Raw genomic sequence first — 14,464 nt, 5'->3', positions numbered from 1 at the left:
GAATACAGGGGCAGGTGTTTTCATGGGTAATAGCTCCAAAATTTGGGTTGCAAGCAAATTCTAAACATGACTGAAAATTATTATGTTTTTGTTTTAAAAGATTTGTGCCTACAGGTAAAACCTTTTATTAAGAAATGTTCATTAGTACCATGGTCAAAAAATAATATAAATGTGTTCTAAAGTCTTGATCTTTCAAGGGTCGTATGTGTTGATATTCCAGGATTAGCTTTGACTGTGGTAACTCTAACGTGAGCTAGAAAGTTCTCCCAGAATCATCAGAGATTGCTCTCAAGCAGTGTCAGTCCTTAGCAATTCTAATCGTTTCCGACCCTATTGCAAATACTTGCTCAAAATATCCTTTGGTGAATAATAATGCAATTCAAACGACATCTAGTCAGACTATTGTTCTCATAATTGATCTGATATTTGCAGGGACTTTTCTTAATCTTTGAGAATGCTTTATAGCAAGGCCTTTGCCTATCTGTTTGAATTGAATATGAGAAATGGGAATATTAACTCTTGGGTAACAATAGATTAAAAATTAAAAATTAGATATAATGCAAATAATGGCTCCTTTTAAATTCATTTCTTTTGAAAAAAGATGTTTATCATGGCACAAACAAATAAAACTTGCATATATAATTAAATGAATTATGTAAAACTAGTCTATCCTTTGAGTTAGTTTCCTCTTAATGAAATGCAAGCATGTAATTTAGGATATTTGGCTTGAAAAGTTTCAAATAAGAATTGTATGACTTTTTCCCCTGGTTCTTTCAAGTTCAAAGAAAGATTTTCATGATATACACACACGTGAGAGGTTCACTTTTTATTAATGATTTCTCTGATTTAAAAACTGGCAGGCATTTGAACATGCATCTATCTCTAAGGGATATGATGTCAAATTTTTAAAAAAAAGTTCTTTATTTCTTTCTGTGAGGTGAGAAGATGGAGATCCCAGGACCAAATGGGACAGTGGCATACTGGGGACACATTGTTGATAATAGGAAGATGATAAACTCACTTTGGGTGCCTTGAACTCATTCTCCTTTGCTCTCATGTTTAATTATGCCAGGAAAAGATGGCTTTTTACTTACTTAGAAGAAATAGAGAAAAAGAGGACCCAGTACAGATAGACAGATAGATGGACACACATGAGTACATTCATTCATTCATTCATTCATTCTCTCTCTCTCTCTCTCTCTCTCTCTCTCTCTCTCTCTTAGGCAAAGCGAGACAAAGGAGAAAACTAGAGAGAAAGAGGGAGAGCGAGAGAAAGAAACAGATGATGAGGAAGAAGAAAAGAAAAAATGCAAAGTAAAAAATAGGTTGAAAAGAAGAGAAAAATGTAAATTCTATGGGAATTGACCTGTGACTTGAGCTTTCTGAGAATCACTATTGCCGCCTGCAGAGAGGAATGATGTCGGCATCTCACTGGTACCAGGTGCAACCCAGTCCTTAACTTGCCCGATGCCAAGTTATTGATACAATTACCCAGGTTTCTTGCTGACTCCACATATTCAGTTATTTTAGGACCTTCACAAACTATAGCAACCAGGGGGGGGATCAGCTCCATTGCTGACCACCTGATCATAGGCAGCTTTATTTATTGACTTTTTAAATGCATTTTATCTGTCACCAGCTTATGAACTCTTTGTGAGTTTTTATTGTCCCCGAATTCTGCCCAGGACCTGGCAGTTTCCTTAGCAGATATTAAGGATTCAATAAATGCCTGTTGATTGACAGCTGATAACATCCCTGCTTTGAAGTCCAGAAGCAACATATGCAAATGGAATTCGTTGTGATTCCTACACCCTCCAAAACAATTCATTTATCATACACCAGTCCTCCATGATTGAAGCTCTTTTAAAATAGTGTAATTTTCATCTTGCTTTTCAAAGCCTTTGTGACAAACCCACTATCTGTGCTAGCATCTATATTCAGAGTATATAACAGGAAGGAGAGACAGGAGTTAGTTCTCATCTTGTATTTATTATCTGTCTGATGAAACGAGGGTATAAATATCTACAAATTAAAGGTTGGTTCAAAAAATTCAACACTTTTAGAGAGAAATTAATGTCTGGTCTTATTCATTCAAGTAATTTTCCAAGGATATTAAACTTGAAACAGTTTCTCTGAAGTTACAGGCATCTAAGCTATTTGAAAGAACTTAATATGAGTGCATTGGAGAGGGCAAGGTCCACATTGTGGAACCTGATTCTGTGTAATGAAAAATCAAATTTGAATATTAAAAAAATTAATTCAGCTGTGGCACAAAACGGAACTCGCTACTGCTCAGCTGTGGTATCCTGCTAATGCATAGTGATAAGATTTGGTGATGAGAAATAGTTTCTACCCTGTCTGCGTAATTCTTTTGTTGCTAAATAGAGACTTTGAAGAAGCAATACTTGTCTAACCATTCTTAACACACAATGCATCTGATCTGATCCTGTCTAAATAAACAGTTTGAGAGCATGACTGGTGTTGTTCCAATCAGCTTTGTTTATACAGCTCAGCCGTCTGATGATATGTAGTGATTCAGAAATTGAATTTTACAGCCTGCAACTTCTACTTTGCCACATGACAGTCACAAAGATCAGGGACTGTTTCCCCATAAGGAGAATACCTCAGCTGGGTTAAGCCATTATAATAAATATAGCAATTTGAGATGAATGAGAAAATCAGAGTTAATGAGCTTGGAATCATGTGAAGAAAGTACAGTCATTCATGTGGCAGGAAACACAAATATGCATGCACACAAACTCTCATAACCTGCCTCTGTTCTTGATTCACCATCAAAAGATGAGATGACAGTGTACACCCAGTTAGATTAGGTTCACATATCCTGGTACGTAAAGTTTTATTCACTTCTAAGAAATGGAGGCCTAAAATTATCATCAATTTTTATCAATATTTGCTTTTATGTTTTAAATACATGAGAATGGTATGCATCACAATTATTACTACACATATAGAACACAATTTTTCATATCTCTGTTTGTACATAAAGTTCACACCAATTCATGTCTTTATACATGTACTTTGGATAATGATATCTATCACATTCCACCATCATTGTTAACCCCCTGCCCCTTCCCTTCCCCTCCCACTCCTCTGCCTATCTAGAGTTCGTCTATTCCTTCCATGCTCCCTCTCCCTATCTAACTATGAGTCAATCACCTTATATCAGAGAAAACATTCACCATTTGTTTTTTGGGGATTGGTTAACTTCACTTAGCATTATGTTCTCCAACTGCACCCATATACCTGCAAATATCATGATTTTATTCTCTTTTATTGTTGAGTAATATTCCATTGTGTATACATGCCACATTTTTTAAATCCATTCATCTACTGAAGGGCATTTAGGTTTGTTCCACAGTTTAGCTATTATGAATTGTACTGCTATAAACATTAATGTGGCTGTGTTCCTGTACTATGCTGTTTTTAAATCCTTTGGGTATACACTCAGGAGAGGGATAGCTGAGTCAAATGGTGGTTCCATTCCAAGTTTTCCAAGGAATCTCCATACTGCTTTCCATATTGGCTGTACCAATTTGCAGTCCCACCAGCAATGTATGAGTGTACCTTTTTCCCCACATCCTCGCCAACACTTATTGTTGTTTGTATTCTTAATAGCTGCCATTCTGACTGGAGTGAGATGGTATCTTAGAGGAGTTTTGATTTGCATTTCTCTAATTGCTAGAGATGTTGAACTTTTTTATATATTTGATGATTGATTGAATATCATCTTCTGAGAAGTGTCTGTTCAGGTCCTTGGCCCATTTATTGATTGGGTTATTTGGTTTTTTGGCCAACATCAGTCCAAATGGAGAAAAATTTAAGGCACTTCCTCTAACAACTGGAACAAGGCAGGGATGCTCTCTTTCACCACTTCTATTTAACATAGTTCTTGAAACACTGGCCAGAGCAATTATACAGATGAAAGAAATTAAAGGGATATGTATAGGAAAAGAAGAACTTAAATTAGCACTATTTGCTGACAATATGATTCTATACATAGAAGACTCAAAAAACTCCACCAGAAAACTTCTAGAACTAGTAAATGAATTCAGCAAAGTAGCAGGTTATAAAATTAACACCCATAAATAAAGGCATTTCTGTATATCAGTGACAAATCCTCTGAGAGGGAAATGAGGAAAACTACCCTCAAAATAAAAAGTATTTGGGAATCAACATAACAAAAGAGGTGAAAGACCTATACAATGAAAATTACAGAACCCTAAAGAAAGAAATCAAAGAAGACCTTAGAAGATGGAAAGATCTACCTTGCTCTTGGATAAGCAGAATTAATATTATCAAAATGGCCATACTACCAAAAGCACCATACAGATTAATGCAATTCTGATCAAAATCCCAATGGCATTCCTCATAGAAATTGAAAAAGCAATCATGAAATACATCTGGAAAAATAAGAGACCCAGAATGGCTAAAGCAATCCTTAGCAGGAAGAGTGAAGCAGGTGGCATCACTATACCAGACCTTAAATTATACTACAGAGCAATAGTAACAAAAACATCATGGTATTGGCACCAAAACAGACTGGTAGATCAATGATACAGAATAGAGGACACAGAAACTAACCCACAAAATTACAATATCAGCTAATTTTCATCTTACGTTTTTTGGTGTGGAGGATTGAACTCAGATGGGCTTAACAACTGAGCCACATCCCCAGCCCTCTATTTAATATTTTTTTTTGAGACAGGGTCTTACTAAATTGCTTAGGGCCTGGTTAAGTTGCTGAGGCTAGCTTTGAACTCATGATCCTCTTGCCTCAACCTCCTGAGAGCTGGGATTACAGGCATGTGTCTCTGCACCCAGCTAATTTTAAAAAATATTATTTATACTATTGGTTTACTGTGCTCTTTTAATCAGGGGAATAAATGGATTGTTTCAGTATCATGAAATATCTACCTTTAGAAATGCTTCATTCAGAAATTTCTATATAAATATCTATATCCTGAATGAAATGGAATTCCAAGACAGATCTACTAGTTGAACCATGCAAAACAAACACTGGGTGGATCTGGTTGATTTTACATGCAGGACTTCCAAAATATTGGTCTAATTTAAGTTTTCAGAAAAATTGACTTACATTGCAGAATTTTAGTACTGGTGTTTCTAATAACCATATTCTAGATTTTTTTTAATCTATCTCATTATACACACACTCTGGGATTATTTCAACAATACTGGAGGTCTGCTGGTTTTGACAGTACTATTGTTCAGGTGTCCTACTAGCATCTGTTTAGGGATCCTTGCTTTGAGTACACTTACAACATGCCTATAAAAGGAATGATTTTAATGTCAACCTTTGTTGATGGTTTAGTTTGCAATTTTGATATAGAGTACTGCCTTATTTCATTTGTGCTGTTATAGCAAAGAATACAAACTTACTTGTCAGGGTTCTAGAGGCTGAGGACTTTAAGGCATTGGAATTGGTGTCTCAATTTGCAACATGGTACCTTTCACATGACCAAAGGCAAAAAGGCAAGAGAGTATTCCCTTCAGCTTCTACCCCTTTCATAAATGTGCTAATCTTATTCAAGAGGGAAGACCCTCATAATGTAATCACTTCTCAAAGACCCCAGCCTTTAATACTACTGCATTGGGGATAAAATTTCGGCATGAATTTTGGAGAGGGTACAATCATTCAAACCATAGCAGGTACCCAGTAACATTTTTCAAAAACACTAATTTTTATTTCTTAACAGTTGATATTAGGTGCATATGGATAGAATTTCAGAGTTCATGAGTGATCTCTATGAAGCAGGGTTCATCTTGCCAAAGTTGTTCTAAAGAAGCATGTGTCCAGAAGGCCACCTCAGGAGGATAGATCTTTGTGTGATGTTGCACGGTCCAGGAAATGAGAGTGGAGAGCCACAATGGAACAGTGAATGGGAAAAAAATATCACGAACACATACTATTTTGTATGTGAGAGCACATATTCACTCCTCTACTTCAGGATTTAGTTCCCATCAATATTGACATTTTGGACAAAACATTCTTTGCTATGGGGGCTGTCCTGTACATTGCAGAATGTTTAGTAGCTTCTCTCCATTAGCTGTCAGTAGCCAGCCCATGGTGTGACAACCAAAACTATCTCCAGAGCTCCAAATGTTCTTTGGAATTCAAAACCCATCCCATCCCATTGAAAACTATTGCTTTGTGCAGTCAGCAAAGCAAATGTAAATTTAACTATTGAGATTTACCCAGCAATAACTCAATAAAAATTATTATCTCCCTACACTATATGGATTAGCATTTGGTAACTGGAACTCCATTTTCTTACAGTTCAATCTGTTTAGGCATCCAGGAAACATGCATTGCAATTTCAAGCATTTAATTAAGATATTAACAAGTCAATGGGTCCTTAAGAAAAAGGGAAGGAAGGGTATTAAATAACAGAGGTAAAGTAACCACGCCTTCAAAATTTTTTGAACAAGCTAACTGTGCTGAAAAATCGAGATATTGAGATTAGAAAAGTCTTTAATATATTATATAGTGAAATCAGTTAAGATGAAAAATTCAAAATTAAAAAAATAATCACAGCCGCCAGTTAAGTTTGAGCATTCATATTTACCCACAGCCATGCCAGGATTTGTATATAAGGTCCTGCTAAAAGAACATTATGCAGAATGAGTCTATACAGACTTGAAGGAGATAGATTTTTTCCTTGAGGTGGAGATGGGTAGAAGAACACAGAAATTAAGGTTTTAATTCCAAATTAAGGTGTTAAATTAAGATGAGAAAATTCCATGTCGCTGAGGGCAGGGAGGGACAGAAGGACTTTGGTTGTTCTTGTGTGTTATAGTACCTGATGCCCAGTGGTGTACAGGTCCATCTTCAACTTTTGGATCTTTGAAAAGCAATGTTTGCTAATGTATGGGTAGGTGAGATTATTGTGAATTTTATTGATATCAAAGATGGATGGCACCTAACGTATTAATGGTTAAAGTACAATGATTTTAATTGTGAATTCCTTATAGTTAATTGATTATCACAGAATATTTTCTTTGATTTTTGCTGAACTCTTGCATCTGTGACCACCAAATGGTTACAATTGACTAAGAAATGTAGAATATTAATAGGCTTTTTCTCGTGATGGAATAAAAAAAATCAAAGACATATAATATCCATCATTTACTAATGATGGACAATCTGCAGAATCAGACGATAGTTTTGAAAGTTAGAGGAGTAACTTGTTTTATGGTTTGTGTGTGTTTTGTATTTGCCATGTGATGTCTATAAACATGGTACATTTGTAATTTAATATGCAGGTCCATACATTTCTTATCCCATTCTTAAGTCTAGAAATCCATACCACAGGGTAATATATCAAGACATGACTTGTAGCATTTGTCAATTTCTGTGGTATGAAGACTTCTACCATCTCACTGCAAGCCACCAATGTAATGGCACTGAATGGAAGGGGTATGAAGTTGCCGCCAACAATTAGTATTCCCATTAAACAGAAAAAATAGGAATAAATAAGCTCAGTGTAAATAATTGTAAGATGTAATATTTAGGAAGCAATGAGCTACTTACTATTTTTTGCTTTTATCATGATTTTTTTTTAAAGCTCACACTATTTAAGTTTGAGTAATGGGTATTTTTAAAAAGGAACCTGCAAAATTCTAGAAAGTTGAACAGTTCACCCTTGAAAGTTGTGCAGGCCAGCTGTGGCACACTGCTGCCCAGGCCCCTATCCTGCATGGTGCCAATGGACTTGTGAGAACCCCCATGGAGACTGTCTGGGGACACACCTAACTTAGGTCCCTCTGCTTAGCTCTAGAACAGCAGAGCTGCCTGTTATAACAGATCATGCTGGTCTAGACAGAGGAGCAAAAAGAGCAATGACTAGGGTTGATTAAGACAAAAATTGTTTCTCAGGCTTGAATCTGAACTGTTTATGGCTCATTGTCTGAAGTGCATACCAGCCCAATCACAGATGCTTGTACTTAGACTGAATTCTATTTATAAAAACAAAAATAATGTGACCTTTCTTGCATCATGTAAATCCAATAAGCCCCCCCATAGTGTTGCAGGACGAGAACAGCCACTGAATATAAGAGTATGCTCTGCAAAAAGAGCTTGCAGGTCCCTCTCCCCTACTCTAAACCATTCCAGCTAACTTGACTGTAAAAAGATTTCATTGTAGCTGTAATACTGGTTTTATGCCCTGCGTATACCTGCCAGCAGATAAGGAAGGACAAAACCCCACCGCTGTACTGAAACACAGTTGATGAGGAGAGTCAGCGGCAGAGGGACGCTGTTATTACTGCTCTTTAGCATGGGGCAGCCCTCTTAAATCTAGGTAGGTGAGTTGAGTCAACCTGAAGTCTTATTTCCCGACCAACAGTTTAAACTTTTCTAATAAAAAAACATTATTTTTTCTTAAAAGCGTTGCAGGTATTACAGTATATCAGGCCTTTAAATATAACTATTAATGGACAATATTCAAATAACATTTAGAGTGTCGTGAAAATTTTCTACAACCCTTGGAACTCTGCCTTTTCTACTGCAGGCCAATACCTCTGGACATGCCTCACTTTCCTCATTTACTTTTAAATGGGCCACTTGGATGGATGCATATCTTAGAAAGCAGATGCTAGTTTACAATAAAATCAAAGGGGCATAAAGACTGGAAAATCATGACATAATGCTGAAAGCTGGAAAATCAATAGAAATCATAATTTGTCACCAAAGGTCCCAGAGTGCTTTAAAATATCACACTTGGCTAATTGAATTTAATTCTAAATTTTAAAAAATCTTTTATTCAAGCTAGATTGCAGAGTATACCTAAAGTAAATTTAGGCATAAACAGGTCACCTTAATGTTAATCATCTAACTTTTGCCCAAATTTAAACATAGCTTGTTTGATAGTTTATCCCAAGGACAGGCAGTCAAAACCTGGTCTAGACACTGAGTATTATTCAGGTCTAGGTGGTTTTTTAGAACATTTGAAATCACTTTTGATACTGAGGATTGAACTCAGGGGCACTGGACCACTGAGTCACATCCCCAACCCTATTTTGTATTTTATTTAGAGACATTAGAGACAGGGTCTCACTGAGTTGCTTAGTGCCTCGCCATTGCTGAGGCCATCTTTGAACTTGCGATCCTTCTGCCTCAGCCTCCCGAGCCACTGGGATTACAGGTATGTGTCACTGTACCCAACTGAAATCATTTTTAATATAAACTTTTGTACCTGAGAATAATTTAAGATTTGCAGAAGTTGCAGAGTTAAGAGTGTCCCTGCCACCCATCAAGTTGAGATCACAGTTGACTTTGTCACAGCCATGAGTCTGATTTTGGTCCACTGCTATTAAGTGATCTCTAGCCTTCATTCAGATTGAACCCATTTCCCACTCATGCCCCTTGTCCTGGTCCAGGATTCAACCAGGACACCATGCTACCTTCCATCAGGATGTTTCTTTACTGTGGGTGGTTTTTCAGACATTTTTTTGTTTGTTTGTTTTTCATGATAGTTAGGTTGTTTGTTTTGTTTTGTTACTGGGGACTGAACCTAGAAGTGTTACTACTGAGCCATATCCCGGTCCTTTTAATTTTTTATTTTGAGGCAGGGTCTCGCTAAGTTGCCCAAGATGGCCGTAAACTTGCAATCCTCCTGGCCTCAGTCTCCTTAGTTGCTGGAATTACAAGCTTGGGCCAATGTGCTTGGCTCTCTAGTCCTTTTAATTGTTCATTTTGAGACAGGGTCTCACTAAGTTGCTTAGAGCCTGACTAAGTTGTTGAGACTGGCCTTGAACTTGAGATCTTCCTGTCTTAGCTTTGGGAGCCCCGCTGGGATTACAGGCTTGTGCCACTGTGTCCAGCTTCATTACAGTTTTGAGGAATATCAGTCAGGTGTTTTGAAGAATTTCCCTTAATTTGGGCTTCTTTGCTCTTTCTGGATTGTTTGATTGGGGCTGGGATGTTGCACAGAGTTGAAGTGCCCTCCCCATACCATGTCGAGGTTATATGATTCCAACTGTAACCCATGGCTGGTGACGTTGACTTTGTTTGCCAGGTTTCTCTGGTGTAAAGTTCCTCTTTCTTCCTTATACTGTTTTCCTTGGAACTGCCTCACTGAGCCCAGGCCACGCTTGAGCTGGTGGTGGTGGTGATGGGGGTGAATTTAGACTAATCTCTGGGGAAGTCAATGCATAGTGTTTGAAATCTTTCTGTAAGGAAAACTGACCTTCTAAGTTTGGAAGAGTTTTAAAAGACATATTTTATAACATCAGCTGTGAGCTTGTTAAAAGTGATAAAATCCACACTTAATAGTTATAATCTTCATGATTTATATAAGCTAATGCATTTTAAAAGTAACAGAGACTATCAAAGTACAATGGAGAGGGCTTAATTTTCCAGATTCTCCTGGTGAAGGGATTTTTGAAAAAAAAAATCCCTTAACCTCTGTAGTTTGCAATCTCCAAACTCTTTCGATTGCATCCTGTATAAAAAAGTATGCAACCCAGCATGCTTTCTCATTTACAAACCATATATAGGTATCTCTGGACTGTTGTAGTGTGTATGTAGGGAAACAGGGGTGAGACCAAGTTTAAAGGCTGCATTGAGAGTTCAAATGTAAATAGGATTTCAGTGATTGCTGGGCCTTTCATGGGTATGTCCCAAGCATCGTCTTCAGTGCTCTGCGTGTCTAAATGGATCATAACCAAAAGGCTCTGGGGTCAGATCTGTGATGTTCACAGATGAAAAAGTGGAATGACAACATTCAGTCCTGCAGCAGCAGGTGACAAGCAAGAACCCCAGTCAGTGTGAGCATCAACCACGGAGCTCTGGGAGAAGTCCTAGCACTTCTCTTCCTACCTCACTTTGACATGTGTGCAGTCTGCTCGGGGCTGTGTGCACCCATCACTGAGAGCATTGTGTCAGAGAGGCTGAGCTCGAGACCTGTGCAGATCTGCCTCCATGTCCAGAGCTGTTTGTGTCTCATGACTGGCCAGTGCTGTGTTGCCCATTTGTCCTCTGGGAATGAGGCTTGCTCTTTTCCTATGTCCTTGATGGAGATGCAGTTACTGAAGACTGCTTCCTCTGGGAGCAGCTGTACGTTACTGCTGCCCAACTCTGACATCAACCTGTGTGACAGATGACTTCATTTGTTCCTTCGTGCCTGCTGTGCCACAACAACTCTGTGTGTTGGAGGAGGGCGGGAATGGTGCCCCTCCAGTGGTGGGAAAACTGTTTCTATCCAAGATAGCAGTGTGAAAATGGTTCCACTGCCACTTAGCACTATTTAGGTTTCTCCCATTTCTTACTTTTAAATATCACCCAGAAAACAGTTACCTGGGTGATTATTGCTGAAAACATTCTCTGGGTTGCATGGATTCATATTTTCTTTTTGCAAAAAGATGTGTGTTGTTTGTGTTTGTGAAAGGCAAACCTAACTCCCAGAGATAATTTAGAAAATATAAGAAAACATAAAAAAAAATTTAAAAGATACATTTTCATCCAAAGATAACCTTGTTAATGATCATTTATAGTTCTTTCTGTCGATCTGATTTCTGTATGTAAAAAAATATATGTGTTTTTGTGTGTTTGTGTGTGTGAATGTGTAAATATAGCCAGGTGTGATGACTCATGCCTGTAATCCTAGTGACTGAGGCAGGAGGATCACAAATCCCAGACCAGCTTTAGCAACTTCCTGAGAACCTATAACACAAAAAAAATAAAAAATAAAAAAAGGGCTGGGCATATAGCTCTGCAGTAAAGCACCCCTGGATTAAATCCCTAGTACTCTCCCAAATATATGTACCCCAATATATATGCACCAATGTATGAATATGTTTATATATACATATAAATACACATATATACACACATATATATATATATATGTGTATTATGCTACAGTGTATGAATATGTTTATGTATTTATATATGTAGCAAGGTGGATTATATGTTTTATCCTTTTTAAAAGGATCTGCCAAAACTTTTTCTTGTTGATTAATTTAAATAATTGATCAATTTATTGGACCTGTTGCTTTTAGTTAATTTGTTTCACTATTGTATTTACATACTTTCCACCATTGACCATCCATTCACTTAATTGTTAAATTCCAGTATACGTGGAGAGCGGCTTTGGAATTGCTAACTTGTGCTTTTCTGGGAAGCAAATGTGTCACCTGGAAAGAATGCTCATGTTTAGTCTCTTGGGTCTTTAAACTTACCAATATCATGTATGTGCAAGGTTCTAGAGTCTGCACCATCCTTGTCTTTCACCCAAATGCAGTGAGGTCATTTCATACATTTCTAATACAAATGGAGTTTTTGCTCATATTCTACACTCCATCCTCAGATCCTCTGATCAACTAAATTATTCTTATTTTAATTACAATATCAAATTTCACTCTTGTCCTATAATGTTCTATGGGTTTTGAAAAAATGTGCAATGCCATTATTTACTGTACAATATCACAGAGAATAGATTCACTGCCTCCAAATATTCCCTATGCCTCTCCTATTCAATCCTTCCCCTATTTAAATTCTGAGAAAATGTCAGTATTTTTACTATTTGTGTAATTTTTCATCTTCCAGATGTTCTGTCATATGATGGAAGTTTACAGGATGTAGTCTGTCTATTCACTTGCTGTAGGACTTGTTGACCACTTCTAGTTTTGGATAATTGTGAATAAAGCTGCTGTAAACATCCACATGCATGTTTCTATGTGGGCCTTTGTAATTTTTTTCAAATCATTTTGGCACAAGACTGATATATTTGTAAGAAACCGCTGATGTCTTACACTGTGAAGGGAGGTGCCCTTAGCCTTATTACTCCCAGCAACCAATAAGAGAGCTCCTGCTGTTGTTCAACACCCTTGCCAGCAAATTCTGGGTTTTTTTTTTTTTTTATTTTAGCCAGTCTAATAGGTACATGGTGGTATCTAATTATTGTTTGAATTTGCATTTCCCTAATGACAAATGATAAATGAGATTAAGCACCTCAACGTATGCTTATTTCCTGTCGATCTCTCTCTCTTTTTTCATCCATCTATCATCAGCATCTTTGGTCAGGTGTCTGTTAATATATTTTGCATATTTTTAAATTGGAGTGTTTGTTCTATTATTTTGAGCTTTCAGAATTCTTTGTATATTTCAGATACCTGACCTTTCTCAGACATGTGTCTTGCAAATGTTTACTCTGAGATTTTGGTTTTTCTGGTCATTCTTGAACAGAACACAGCAGATTTTAATTTTAATAAAGTCCAACTTATTGCATTTCCTCTTGAAGATTATGCTTTTGATGCTGTGTTTGAGTATTTGTTATCAAATTCAAGGTCACATAGATTTTCTCTTGAGGTTTCTTCTAGCAATGCTATAGTTTTGCATTTTACATTTTGGTATATGATTTTTGTCTAAGGTTTAAGATCTGTGTCTGGAGTGTTTTGTTTATAGATACTTAATTGTTCCAGCACTGCTAGTTGAAAAATTACACTTTCTCCAACAAATTGCAAATGATGCTTCTTTAAAAATGAATATGTTTATGGTATATTATGTGGTGTTTTGGCCTGTGCTCTTAGCATTCTGAGTGTGTGTGTATGGGGAGGGGAGAGGAGAGAACAAGAAAGGCCAGGGCCAAAGCAGAGGAGGAGGAGGAAAGAAAAGATTTGTTGTATCTGTCTCCAATTTCTTGATAGTTCTCTTGATATTTTATTGAATTTTAAATTTTCTTTCTGTTTTGCAAAAACTTTACAAATTTTATTCCTTATTCACATATTTGATTATTATCTCCAAACTACTCTGTAGTAGATAGGAAATCAGTATTTAAAGCAACGTATGTTTTAGCAATTGATACAGCAGTAAAGCATATAATTTAAGAGTATAACATCATGAATTTAAAAAAAGGGTTTGTTCCCATTTCAGCATTTATCTTGGATTAAAATACCTAACTTCTTGTTGCTTTTTTTTTTATTTGTAAGATGGCTATAATGATTTGTGTCTATGTGTATCAAGTCTTAACTACACAATTTTTGTCTCATATTATTATTATATAATCATCAATTTATTATTGATTAGCAGCAACTGGAATTTTAAAAGAAAAACAGAGCTTAATGATTCCCAAATCATCCATGAATGCCTTCAGATAAGATCAGGGTCCAAGCGTCCTGCTGATCACACGCACAGTATAGTTCAAAACTTGCTCACCTACATTGACGGCAGCTTGATTCACAACAGCCAAAAGGTGAAAGCAGGTGGAGGGACAAACATGGCACAGGCCTACAGTGGAGTATTACTAAACTGATTCAGGAATGAAGAGCTGACCCAGGCAGCATCATTGATGAACCTCAAAAACATATGATACCTAGTGAAATAAATCAGGCATTAAAGGAAGTATTATGAGACCCCACTCACAGGCCATGCCTAGAACAGGTTTTTCCTCAGAACAGAAAGCAGAGTAGAAACCAGCCGGGGCTG

The sequence above is a fragment of the Urocitellus parryii genome, chromosome 6 (genome assembly GCF_045843805.1).
Source record: "Urocitellus parryii isolate mUroPar1 chromosome 6, mUroPar1.hap1, whole genome shotgun sequence".
NCBI classification, from domain to species: domain Eukaryota; kingdom Metazoa; phylum Chordata; class Mammalia; order Rodentia; family Sciuridae; genus Urocitellus; species Urocitellus parryii.
Note: the sequence above shows the minus strand (reverse complement) of the source record.